Below are 14,473 nucleotides of genomic sequence, written 5' to 3' on the forward strand. Positions count from 1 at the left end.
CCATTCTGAACCCATCTGTTAACAGTGCATCCACAACCAGCCAATTTTATTTTTCCTCACTTATATACTCTACCACCATAAGTGTGCTTGAGCATCACATACCGGTGAGAAGATATGAAGGAATGACTACAGACCATGAGGAGAGGGAGGAAGGAAAGGGAATGCTGCTTTTTATATATAAACACATAACTGCACTCATCACAGCACTGAAAAGCAATTCCCTAGTAAACAATCAGGGTATCCAATAAAAAACATTTTTTCCCATTAAACTGGTCAAAGCAGGGCCTACAAAGAGGCATCAATATGTCACTCTGGGACAATGTCTAGCTTTAAATAGCTGTCTTCATGCTCAGAGTTACTGGATGACCCCAGTGCATTTCTAGTGACATTTGAAAGGGTAGCAACAGAAGCCAGCCGGGACAGAAGAATATGGGCCCTCTGGTCAGCACCTTATTTGGCAGGGGGAGGTTCAAGCAGCCTACATGGCCTTGAGTGACGAACAGACCTGAGACTATGATGATGTTAAGATGGCTATATTAGATCACATGGAACTGTTTATGGAGAAGTACCGACAGAAGTTTCAAGTCACTAGATGGGCTGGAGATGTATGGCCCAAGGTTTTCACACAAAGATTAACAGACTGGGCTACTTGTTGGTCAAAGCCAGATATGCAGAGGATAGGTGAAATTATGGAGCAATTTCTACAGGAGCTCCCTGAGAATACCTGTATCTGGGTTAGGAGGCATCATCCTACAGCCCTGGAGGTGGTGGTCAGACTCACAGAGAAGTCTGAGGAAGCAGATTTTCCCCAAAAGGGTGTGTGTCCATTTAGCAGACCCAAGCCAGGAAAGAAGGTTGGAGAATTGGCAGAGGTGAAGCCTGCAGAGAAGAAAAGGGAGGAGAACAGAGGAATGCCTTCGGCGAGATGGGAAATTACCTACCACCACTGTGGGAAACAGGGACATATAAGATAGTGTTCCTATATGGACTGTGAACTGTCTAGATTTTTGGGTTGGACTGGGACACTGGGGGAGAGGTGGAGAAAAATGCCAACCATCTCTGTGAAGGTGGGGAGGGGATGAAAGAGTGGCCCATTGGACACTGCATTGTGTTTGCTGGATAGGAAAGATGTGGTGAAGCCACACTGGATCCTGCCAGGGGAAAGGAGTGCATCCATGGGAGAAAAGACTCTGCGCAATAGCTGAGATACCCCTGGAAGTCCTGAATAACTTCAGACAGAAACAGGTTGTGTTAGAGATGGACCGGAGCCCCTTCCCCTCTAAGAAGAGAGTAGGCATCCAGGATTCACTACAGAAGGGAACTGAGCCACTGGGGAAGATAAAGAAAGGGCTCTAAATAGGAGAACCAGAGAACCCTGGACAACAGAGTACAAGCCAGGGAGTAAAAGATGAAAATAGAAGTTCCCAAGGGGAAAAGAGGAAAAAGAAAGAAGTAGCTGAGCAGACACTGGATGAGAAAGAACACCCAAGAGTATCTGAAGGAGATGGGCTGTCCCCAGCATTCTCACTGCCAAGGCATTGAGATGAGGAACCCCAAGATACACTTATCAGGCTAAGAGAATGGGGCGGGAGGGCTATAGATTAAAAGCACAGTGGGGTGATAAAATATGCCCTACCTCAAAATAAATAGGGTGAGGATGCAGAGATTAGACCCCAAGTTGCCCCTGGTGTGAAGACTTGTGGGCAGATACAGAGTTGGGAGGGATGATCCCCACCCACAAAGGGTGACTTTTGTGAGTGGAGGATGGATGAAGCTTGTAAGGGGATACTGGATAACCACCCTGGGGGTGATTGTGCGAAACAGGTAGCTGGTGCCTCTTCTAAAAAAGAGAGAGCACAAAGAAAAAGGAATCTTAGCGTTCAACAAAGCGGGATGGTGTGTGACAGAGTGCTAGAAGCTAACAGATGAGCCAGCTTAGGCACCAATCAGTTCCCCTGGAGAAGGCTGATTTGGGGTATACAGCTAATTAGATGATCAGGCTGGGAAGGCTGATGAACCAATTAGCCATCAGCTGAGGGGTATAAAGGAAGACATAGGAAGGAAGCCAGGGTGGATGACCTGGTTAGTACAGCCCAGTATGCACTGTGATCTCAAAGAAGAGAGATTTATGTCCCTCCGAGATCCCTGTGGGAAACAGCCTGATAGCCAGAAACATTGTCAATATTTTTCTGCACAAGACTGCCCACGTGTTGGTGATGGGAATATAAATAAATTCATATGAAATTGCTACCTACTGCCAGCGTCTGATTTGATCCATGCCAATTTTGGCAAAAGAAGAAAAGCAACGGTGCCACACACGAACAGAAAGGACTTCTCAAGGGCAAAATCATTTACAGTTCATGTCTATTTTGGGTAGTAAGAGATTAAGTTTGGAACCATCTCTCCTGGAATAGAAACCCAGCAAGGTCCTCGGCTTGTATAAATCAGCATAGCCCTAAGTAATTTAAAAATTGAATGAATGAGGCAAACATATGCACATACACAGTGAATATTCATTTATATTTTTAATTGAATTTCCTTCAGTCTTATTTAGACCTTGTGTTTTTCCTTCCTATAATCATTCCTGTGACAGAGTTTTCCTGGCGAAAATGCTAGCATAATACATTCCAAAATTGCAATTATTCAAGGAAACTGTATTTTAAATTTACACAAGAGACTTTTTGCGAGAAGTGCTTCCACACTCATTCAGGCCAGAAACAGAAATAATACTAGCTACAACTAACAGTCTAGAGTGAACTTTTTTGGTTTTGTTTTGGTTTATGGTTTGTTTTTTTGTTTTTTACAAGAACCTAATTTTTTTCAGGGACATTGATGAAAATCTGGAATAAAACTATTATTCTGACAGATGTGGAGCTGCTCTCTAATAATTTAGGAATACCAGTGTGGACCTGGTTATTGAGATGTTTGCTGTATGGTACATCGGGTTAAATATTGGGAGGTTTACTGCATGAATATGTTGGTTGAGTTTAACAGGGAATTGTAAAAACAAGCAGGAAGTGAAAGCAATGGCTCAAGATAAGCCATCCCCTGGTAAATACCTTAGGGTAGTTAAGAGATAATGCCTGAGCTATTAGCTGTGAAGATCCTATCTCTGGGCTCTAGCCAAGTTATAGAGTTTGTTTGGGGCCAACAGATTAAAAGGACTATAAATAGTTTAGTTGTAGCCATCTTGGTCCCAGGATATTAGAGAGACAAGATGGGTGAGGTACTCAGAGTATCGTTCCCAAACCTGAAGAAGAGTTCTGTGTGGCTCCGAAGCTTGTCTCTCTCTCTCTCTCACCAACTGAAATTGGTCCAATAAAAGATATTACCTCACCCACCTTTTCTCTATAAATAGTTTAAAAGACACTCTCTGTCCAGCCATCAGCCAGTTGTTGCTGGGACGCTGTTCAGACTGACATATACAGATACTCACTGTGTTTGAAGAAGTGAGGCCTTCATAGGCTTCTATCAGGGGATGCTAAGCCTTGAGGTAAGGTAGACGTGTACAGGCTGTCTTAGATTCCTTTCTCTAAATGTTTTATTCCCACTGTTAAGATTAAACAATACTTTGATTTGAGAAGGCTGTCTGGTCACTCTTTTCATCACTGCTCACAGACTCCTGAAGGGAAGAACCACAGGTGCTGAACCCAGTTGGACCAGTTGGGTAAGCATGGTGGATCTACAGTGAGCTGTAGCCCAGTGCCCGGCCTAAGAGTGGGAGAGTTGCATAATTCCACCCCAGGAGAGATAAAGGCATGAGGGCTGACACCTGAAAGGATGCACTCATGGAGTCCAGAGAGGGGACAGAGGTGCAGCTAACCCTGCAACCATGGCAATTATGAATAATTATTTGTAATACTGTAGCAGGTAGAGGTCCCAGCTGAGATCAGGGCCCCATTATGCTAGGCACTGTGCATGCACATATAAGAGACAGTCCCTCCTCTGAAGAAATGAAATTCTAAAGAGACAAGACAGTGACAAAAGGGGAAACAGAGGCATAGGCAGATGAAGTGATTTTTCCAAAGTCAGGAAGGTTAGTGTGAGCAGGTTAGTGTGAGCATGAGGAAGAGAATTCAGCTCTGCAGAGTCACAGCCTAATGCCCTTGTTACTAAACCACAATAGTTGTTGAATAAATGCAACTAATTTGAAGAAATCACAGTCTGTTCACAGATATTCAACAAAAAAACAAAAAAAAGGAGAGAGAGAGAGAGACTAAATGCATCAAATAAATTATTCACTGTGAATTAGTCATTCAGCTCTAAAGGTATGTTCACACTACCCGGATCGGCGGGCAGCAATCGATGCAGCGGGGGTCGATTTATCGTGTTGGGGTTGATTTATCGCATCCAGTCTAGATGCGATAAAGTGACCCCCGAGCGCTCTCCCATCGACTCCTGTACTCCACTGCTGCGAGAGGCACAGGCAGAGTTGACAGCTAAGGTGACCAGATAGCAACTGTGAAAAAACAGGACAGGGGGCGGGGGGAGGGGGCAATAGGCGCCTATATAAGAAAAAGTACCAAAAAACGGGACTGTCCCTATAAAAATGGGACATCTGGTCACCTATCGATGGGGGAGTGACAACAGTCGACTCACCGCAGTGAAGACACCGAAGTGAGTAGGTCTAAGTACGTCGACTTCAGCTATGTGAATAGTGTAGTTGAAGTTGCGTAACTTAGATCAGTCCTCCCCCTCCCCCACCCCAGTGTAGACCAGGCCTAAGTACAAACTGACGTTTGGAAGGTGCATGGGAAAGGCAAGTGAAGCAAAAACAAACAAACAAAATGCACAAACACAATTGGAATTCCTTGCTTAAATATTCCCTCATCGGTCAGTGTTATTTTTCAAGCAGGATTCTGAGGGAAAGTATATTATTACAGTCACTTATCTGAACACTAGCATCTGTGAAATCATTACCATTAAGATAATACATGCAGTTTGACTTTATTAGACCATTATTCCTGAATCACAGGCAAAAGTGACATAAGGGCTTCAGTGCTCTTATAGCATGTGGTGTGAGCACGCTCTTTAAGTATCCTGTGAACGCACTACAATCTCAGAGGTTTGTAATCCATAGATAATTGACAAGATAAATTTAATAATAGTAGTTAGCCTATATAGTGCTCTTCCTCAGTAGATCTCAAAATACTTCACAGTCTTTAAAACATTTATCCTCAGAACACCTCTGTGAGGTAGGGAAATGCTATTATCCCCATTTTACAGATGGGAAGCTGAGGCACAGAGAGGCTAACTGACTTGCTGAAGGTTACACAGGAAGTCTGTGGTACAGTAAAGAATTGAACCTCTCTCCCCCAACACCTGGGCAAATGCCCTAACCACTAGACCATCCTTCCTCCTTTGTTGACATTAAATTCAATTGTGTCAGTACAGCTTTATGGTGCACTCAGGAGCTCTAAAAGATCATTCAAAGTTTTATTTGCATATTGTATCCAGGATCCTATATCCTATGTGGCATCTTAAACATAATGAAGCAGGTAGCTCAGAATTGCCATTTTATTTTCTCCCCCTCCTCCCAGCCTGGTCCGGTCCAATCATGACAGTACCTCTTGTTGTTTGTTTATTTTGACATTAAACTTTGTTTATTTTACACCCCTCTCAAATTTTCCATCGTGAGCATGCTGCAGATTTTTGCAATGAATACACACAATTGTGGGGAGGGATAGCTCAGTGGTTTGCGCATTGGCCTGCTAAACCTAGGGTTGTGAGTTCAATCCCTGAGAAGGCCACTTCAGGAGCTGGGGAAAAAATTGGTCCTGCTAGTGAAGGCAGGGGGCTGGACTCAATGACCTTTCAAGGTCCCTTCTAGTTCTAAGAGATTGGTATATCTCCAATTATTACCTTTGCCTTGTAGAGATTGCGTGAGCCCACATCCTTTCCTGCCTGCCAACCAGAGCAGTGCAGAGCCCACCTGGCAGGCAGTGTGGCAAGCACCCTGCTGAAGGAAGCCCAGGCCACCCTGCTTCTCTCTCTCCCCACTGCTGCCCAGGGCACATCTGCAGGGCTGGGAGTCCCCCTGCACCTACGCTCCATCTGCCCTGTAGGGTTTGTTTGTTTGTTTTCCCCTTTGCCGCTCCGGTGGCCTGCAGGTTTGTTTATCTCCCCCTCCCCGGCAGGTTTGTTTGCTTGGGGTGGCCAAAAATGCAGAGCTGGCCCTGGCCATTTGACATCTATGGGGAATTTTTGCCAAAATCTGTTAAGGTTTTCTTCAATTCTATTGCATTTGGGGGGAGATTTAGCTTTATTTTCAATTCTCCCATGCACTTTGATTTTAATCTGAGATATTATTGCAAAGGCATTTATTACTGAATTAGACTAATGAGCCTTAATTAAGGTTTAAGACCAAGTTTTATCAAAAACCTACAAAATTCCACTCCCCAGGAACCCAACAGACCTTTAGCTGGTAACCATTTTAGGAACAGAAGCAAGAATCTTAGCTATACAGATAAATGGCCATACAGAATATTCCTCCACTTATATATTCAAACTATGCAAGATTGTTCCATCAGAACATCCTTTCAATCAATGAAGATCATAATGTGGCAGGGCAGGTGCAGGTGCAGGTTTCTTACTGGATGATCAGCAGTGAAAGGGTTAACTAATTTAAATAGCTATAACTCCGGAGATGCCAGAGTTAATGACATTAAGACAAATCAATAATGTTTGCACTTGTTTAAATGTTATTGGTCCAGATGATCTGTTCTGTCCTGGCCCCTTTACATTGCTCAGCTATGTGTGGGGTCCAGGAAGCTAGCAGAAATAGCTAAAAGGCATCCCGCCACCCCCAAGGAAAACTCCCTTGTGTAAGGGAGTTCCTTGGGTAGCATAGAGCTGCCAGACTGGAACTGTGCCCTCTCCATGTGGTCCTGGGTATATGGGGTGTGCCAGGAGAAGAAAGGAACACGGGCAAAGCACTTTGTGCACTGGTTGTTCTTTGTAGTAGATAGCCCCTGCTGCAATAGCCCCTTCACTGCAAAGTTAACTCCTCTCAAATTAGTTTAGCTCCAGTGAGAGTGGCTACACTGCAAAATAACATGAGCTGTACAGAGCAATTGGATTACTGCACAAAGTGATTGTATTAGCAGCTGCATGGCTGTCCGAACTCCAGCTGTAGCCGAGACTCCCTGACAGGCCAGCTAAATGGAATTAAACCACCACGGCCGTCAAGTTATGGATTTGTGTGTGCAGGCAGGATTCAACTTTGGGGAAACACTTGAGTTAACTCTTCAGCAGAGACAAGTCTTGAGTGTAAATTAGAGGCTTAAACCCTTCTTTGCAACTCTCAAGATAAATAAAACAAATAAATAAATAATAATCCGGGACAATAATTTGAGCCACTAGTCTGATTGCACTAAAGACAGATTTTAGTGTTGCTTGTAAAGAAGTTTAATCTTTTACTGTATTCCAAGCATACATATATTTAAATTCTAGTGTTAGGTTATGTGCCTCATTCTGTAGCCCATTTGCATGGAAAACTCCTATCAGATGATTTTGTATATGGGGTGGATGCAGAACTGGGCCCCATGAATACTGATCAAAGATTGAAAGTTTCTTTGATTATTGGAAAGAAAGAATTACATGGGATCAATTAACAAAATTCTATTAAACATAACCTTCTATGGGTTCCCCTTCTGGACTCTATTCCTGGGCAATACATTTTAAAATACCACTGATGGGTCTGTCCTCCCTACCCAGCATTATCAGGACAGGACAGGTTTGCAAACTGTTGTGGAACTTTGTCAATATATTTTAGGATTAGTCACTACAGGAGTCAAGCCAGGGAAGAATTTTCAAGGCTTAAATTCATTCAAATTTACAACAGGTATTTAAAGTCTTTTCTGGTTTTTGAAATAAATATATATTTGTATACATGTTCCAAATTATCCTTAAAAATGCCACTTTTGTGTACCTTTTTTGATGTGATGGGGAGGAGGGAGGCTGATAGATTATTAGAGAAACAGACTGAGGAATATGCAGATGAAAAATAAAAGGGGGAAATTCTTTGAATTTTCTTACAGTGTTGTTCTGAATATTGTGTACCATGTTGTGGAAAATGTTTAGCCATCTGTCTAATGGATATCAGCAAAGGGGAGGCTGTGTTAAAAAATAAACTACCAGTTTGTCCTTTGCAAAAAGTGAATAAAAAGAAGGAAGTGAAAGACTGCTCGTTATTTTTAATGACTTTGCTTTCCAGCAGAGTGCCTGTATCTCCCTTCCTTTACATTCTGCCTTATTTCAGTTCTTTATGGCACATTAAACCACTCAGAAGAATGATGGCTTTGTTCTAAAGCACTGAATTTATCAAGAGGCCCACAGTCCCAGCCTGACCAGGCTGTTAATCACAACTCCTGTGCCAAGGTGATGATGCAGAGAAGAACCCAATACTTTATCCACTGAACAGTGACCAAATAACAGAACAGCCTTGGAGTTCTTTCATTACACAGAATAGTGTTCTTCACTAAAGTTGCAGAACATGATGCACCAAACCATAATTGTGTTTGATACGCTGGCACTCACCAATGCCTTTATGTTTTCTGCATGCAAGTGTCTACTTTTTCTCTGTTACTGGCTAATTAGACATGAGCATCATACTTTCTGTCAAGCAATATTGGCTCCATTAACTTTAAAATATCCTACACGTTTTGTAGTTCATAATATGAAACTGCATAATGTATATACAGATACAAGTTCTAGTATAGGATTTAATATAAATTACTGTAGTCCCCAACTTATAACATTTGCAAGTATAATGTTTAGGTTCATTGTAGATTGACATTGTGTGCAGAATAGCTAAAAACAGGTTTTAGTCATAAGTTTGAGGATTAACAACAACTTCTACTTTTGGGGGAATTCTGCACCACTGCGCATGTGCAGAATTTATGTCCCCTGCAGATTTCTTTGCTTCCCCACAGAAAAATGACTTTCTGACTGGGAAGCAAAGGGAAGCCACAAGAGCGGCCATGAGACACTCCCCAGCAGTATGTTTCAGGTGCTTGGGCAGCCAGCAGAGAGGTAAATCACTGTGCGGCAGGGGGCAGGACTGGGGAAGACCCAGCTGGTGGCTCCTACCCTGCACCGAACTCAGCTGCTAGTCCCGGCTGGGGAGGATGGGACTTCTTCTTCCCCTGCACAGCATCCAGGACCGTGTCAGACCCATCCCCAGATTTCTCCTCTGGTTGAGGGCAGTTCCACAAACTCCCCCCCGCCTCCATGCTTCCTGCACCCATTGCTCCTCAGCTGCAGGAAGAGGGATCACTGTACAGGGAGCTGCTATCCCATCTGCCCAACCCCCACGCATCCAGACCCCCTCATACCCAAACCCTTCCTCCAAGCTTCACCCCCAACATCCAGGACCCCCGTGACGAGTCCCATTCCCCCTGCACCACCCCAATGAGCCACCCGCACCTGTATCCCCATCCTACTGAGCCCCAACCAGCTGCAGCTGGATCCCCACCCCACTTAGCCCCACTCCCCCAGCATCTGGACTCCCCCGCTGAGCCCTCCACACCAAGATCCCCCTGCTGAGCTCTATCCCCCCAACACTCAGACCCCCCTGCTGAGTCCCAACAACCTTCACCTGGACCCCTCCGCAGAGTCCGATTACCATTGCAACCAGAACCCCCAACAAGCCCCTGTGCATCCAGATCCCCCACACACCTGGATCCCCCTTTGAGCTGCCCACACCCATATTTCCCCACACAGAAGCCTCTCAACCTACATCTGGATTCCCCCCCACTAAACCCCTTCACACTTGGATTCTGCCTTGCTGAACCTGCCTGCCCACACCTCGTGCACCTGGCCCAGAGCGGTACGGCCCTGGGATGTATCTGGGGCAGGCCCTGTCCTTATGTTGTGTCAGGGCTGGGGGAAGCTTCACAGTGATCTCCCACCTCTGTGGCCTGTGCTCCCCAATGCCTTGCTGCAGAATTTTAAAACATTGTGCATAGAATTTTTAATTTTTTTGGCAAAGAATGTCCTCAGGAGTAAAATTCTCTCAAGTGCCCTGCTGTAATTTTACATATAGGTAAGGTAGCTGCCTTAATGTAAACTTCAGCTGATAGGCTTTTTGCCCAAAACAACACTAGGTCTAGTCATGCTATACCCAGGACTTTACAGCACTCCACTTACAATTATCTGTGTCTGGAAAAACAAAACTGATTCCCTTTTCAGTGCTCAAGGGAATAATTAGAAGTGGATCATTGTCACTTCTTGGCTCTTGGTAGTTCCACTCCAGGCAGTTTTGCTACAGCATCTACCTGAACAAAATGATTTGCAAATGGAATTTTTAATCCTGTCCTGCTTCTCTTGCTTGATGCTTGAAGACTTTGAAGACTTTGGTGCCTGAAATTGTCCTATTCAGCAAAAGGCAAATCCTGGACCCAGTACACAACCTGAGTACTGAGGGCTGCGGAGCACAGCAGCAGCAGAAGTGATCCAGTGCAGGGAGTCTCAACCCTTTTCTTTCTGAGGCCCCCCACCAGCATGCTACAAAAACTCCAGGGCCCAGTGGGGGCGGGCTTGGGGCAGGGACCTTGGGCATAGGCGTAGTTTGATGTATATTTGGGGGAGGTGCGGGAGCCAGTGTGGCTTGAGGCAGCTCCACACGGTGGAGTCCAGGGAGGGACCGCCACCTCCACCCCCGACTCACCTCAGCAGGCCACCCACACTGTCTGGGGGGTGGGGGGGGAACGACAACAACCAAAGATTATAACTCAAAGGAGGGGGGTTCAGCTCAAAAAGTTTAAAAATGGCTGAGGGTGCAGGGAGGAGGTAGCTAGGGGCTCTGTGCAGACAGGGGGTAGCTCAGAGTGCAGGGAGGGGGTAGCTATGGGCTGTGTGCAGACAGCAGGTAGCTCAGAGTGCAGGGAGGGGGTAGCTAGGGGCTGTGTGCAGACAGAGAGTAGCTCAGAGTGCAGGGAGGGGGTAGCTAGAGGCTCTGTGCAGACAGGGGGTAGCTCAGAGTGCAGGGAGGGGGTAGTTAGGGTCTGTCACATGGGCGCCAACTTATATGGGCTCGTGGAGCTAGAGCCCCAGGAATATTCAAAATCAGGGGCTCTGCTCCACCAATATTTGGAGCTAGGTTTCGCCCCTTTAAATCCGGGCCGCCGCCCGGAATCAGAGGGCTCTGGGCTGCTGGCAGCAGCGGGGAGCCCAGAGCCCTTTAAATCTCAGCCGCGGCAGGGAATCAGAGGGCTCTGGGCTGCCCGCTGCTGCGGGGAGCCCAGAGCCTTTTAAATCCCAGCCGCGGCAGGGAATCAGAGGGCTCTGGGCTGCCGCTGCTGCCCCAGCCCTGAGCCCCCTCCTGCACCCCCAAACCCCTCATCCTCAGCCCCACCCCAGAGTCTGCACCCCCAGTCAGAGCCCCCACACTCCGAACCCCTCGGCCCCACCACATGAATTTTGTTATGTGCACCAAGATGAAGGTGATGTGTCACACAAAATTAAAGGGAACGCTGCTTCTGGACCCCCAGGGGGCTGTAAACCCCTGGTTGAGAGCCACTGATGCAGAGCCACTATCACTACCACAGAACTGGAGTAGCCCTTGTGTGTTCTGCCCCTCCTTTCTCACACGCAAGGGTGTGCATTAGTCAGTAGATCCCGCAATTGCAATGGCACAGCCAGCTTCTAGTCCTCAAACCCCCTCTCTCAGCAGTTAAGGAAAGTCTGTGGGGCTGTGCACTGCAGTGCTAAGTCTGTACAGATCCCCAGGCACCCAGTGATACCCACATTGGCTCTACTTTGTTCAAAATCAGCTCTGCCCCTGGAAGGGGAACAGAATTTTCTCCATGTGGAATCAGGGGAAGACACATTGAAAGGTGTTTGAATGTGTATTCTTTAAATGCCAGGGAATTCTAGGCTCAGCAGGCTGTTTAATGCTTTAGATTTACTACTTTTTGCACAGAATAATGCCAAAAAGCATCCCAGCAGAAGAGAATTCAAACTGGCAAAACATATTCCTCTGCCTATATTAATCCAGGAAATGAAACACTTGACTCGAGAAGTATTCTCTTTATCTAAGCACTGACATGCCTTTGGTTAAAAAACATTACTTTACCATGGTTCCTCTAAGCTAACTAAAGAATGAAAGGAGACAACCAATCAGATAAAAAAAACCAACCACATGCTTATTTTCTACAAAACCCAGCACAGAATCAGTAAGAGCAATTTTTTTACCTCTACCACAATACAGTATTTAACTTTGTTGTAGCCTGACAGCAACCCACAGCTGGTTGATCTGTTTAGCTGATGAGAGAAGCATTTGATAAGGTACCTATCAGAAAGCTAATTAGGAAAGAAAAGGCTCATTGGATTGCAGGAAAAACAACAAAATGGACAAAGAAAAGAAAGCAATTGTTCAGAGCTATCATCAGCTGTACTCCTACTGGGAGGGAGGGAGTTGTCAATGTCATTTCCCAGGGGCCTAGTCCTGCTCTAATTGACTTACTATTGTTGGAATCCAAAGGAAAACAATCCAGCGTGGCCATGACAACAGGCTGAGAGAAATAAATGATACAGTAGTACTGGTAAGATTCACTAGGGCTTAGACAATACACTGCAGTACAGTGTGAAGGGATATATGATGACATTCATCACATCTAGATCTAAATTAGGCAGGCTACATTATATTACTAATTGGTAACACTGGCATATTGGGCTATGGAAGTGGAGTGTTAATAACGTCCCTGAGCCTTGTTGTTTTAACTCAATGGTAACAAACAACTCAGTGTTACAGGAGCAAAGATGATTTCCCTGTAGGCCGAAGAGCTAGACGGCTACCTCCACCATCCATTACAGGAAGCACAATATTTTTAGTGACTGCTTTGCTCTGGGCTCTGAAAAATGTACTGTATATTTTCCAGCAAACCCTGGGCAACAAGATCCCTCATGTTGAAACTGTGTAGGAGCCTCCAAAGAGGAAGGATGAGGAGCCACGATTTACCAAAACCTGGTCCCATGCAATAAGAGCAGGAGATGGGCAAGGACTAGAGAGATTTACATTTTACAGCATTGGGAGCTCTATTGTGATTTCCCATTTACTCTGTGACAATTGTTCAGGGGATCCTAGTTTGCATAATTAAAATACATAGCTAGACAGGAATTCAAATTTTGGGCTAAACTGCATGAAGTGTTCAGTTTTGATCATTTTGCTGGTCAAGAACATTTAGGTATTAGAAAAGCAATTAAGATACTACACTTGATCTTAGCCTTAAATAAGAACTATTATGAAATGCCTAGAGAATATAATTCATTATCCAGACAAACTTTCAAATATATAGACATACATGCATGCTAAATTAAAATCAAATTCCCGTGGAATTACATTTATTACCTATATCTTCTACATTAAGGCTAAATGAGTTCACTCTCATTAATGTTATTACAATGGATACACAGTTCTGTGGCACAGAAGGTTCAGAGAAGATACGATGAGATTTAGATATGGTTAGATAATTGGAGCTACAATGAAAGACAGTAACTAAACTTACCTTTGTTGTTTTATTGGTTTCATACCAACACCAATTTTCCCTTGACAGTGTCCTTTTGTTGCAGCAGGCAGAGGAATCTCTCTCTGCCTGGAGCACCAAATGGGTACTGTTTAGATGAACTAAAACAGTTTGGACTGCACAAAGATAAATGATCTTGCCTGTGCCTTCCTGATCTGAAGTAGCACCCCCTATTCCATTCCTGCACTCCCACACACCCCTTCCAACTCTGTCAAAGCACCTCATTTCTGACCTACAGTTTTGTTTGCAGACTCATTTCAACCAATGGGATTGAAATATGCAAATGAACTGGAATGAGTGACTCATAACTGTCTGAGTTACTTCTGATATCACAGTGCTCCTCTATCTGCCACAACAAATGGGCACAGTGTGGAAATCAGGTTTTTCTGGTGTTCTGGTTTTTCAGTTGTCACCAAACTCAATATGATTCTTCCCATTGATTCCTAGAACATGCCTGAAATTCTGGAATTAATTGAATGTGGTCTTCAAAAGTTATCACATTACAGACAAACAGAAAATCCCTCAAGTTGCATATTAGGCCTCACTTCGCTTGGCCAGTGGGTCCTCCCTTTCAATCAACAAGAATCTGTCTTGGAGAGATGGATCTCAGAAAAAAGTGGGGAAAACCAAATGCTTTCCCTCAGACCAGGCATGCCAGAATATTTTGTATAAATTGTAAAGTTCTAAAAAGCAAAGTAGAAATGAGACAGCAGCAGGACACCTACCTAAGGCTAACTGAAAGTACCCAATTTACCCAAAGCTTACAGTGAGCTGTGTTTCATGGGATCTCAGACTCAGGCAAAATGAAGCAATGTCTTTGAAGAGGGATGAAGATCAGCTGCTGATGAGGGAGTATTGTGCATATGAGACATATCGACGTTTTGTACTACCATATATTGAAATTTTAAATGCATACAAAAATCCATAGTACTTCAAAAACTTGTTGA

The 14,473-nt window shown here is 44.6% G+C and overlaps 1 long non-coding RNA gene across 1 annotated transcript in view; it reads right to left on the reverse strand.

Annotated features, from left to right (window-relative positions):
• Window positions 1-13,726, reverse strand: part of LOC120388680 — a 29,829-nt gene extending 16,103 nt beyond the window's left edge. Inside the window, exon 1 of the long non-coding RNA XR_005590631.1 lies at window positions 13,509-13,726. This is a non-coding gene — a long non-coding RNA (uncharacterized LOC120388680). The remainder of the gene's footprint in view (window positions 1-13,508) is intronic.
• Window positions 13,727-14,473: the final 747 nt, after the last annotated feature.

This window comes from Mauremys reevesii, linkage group 1, assembly GCF_016161935.1.
Source record: "Mauremys reevesii isolate NIE-2019 linkage group 1, ASM1616193v1, whole genome shotgun sequence".
NCBI lineage: Eukaryota > Metazoa > Chordata > Testudines > Geoemydidae > Mauremys > Mauremys reevesii.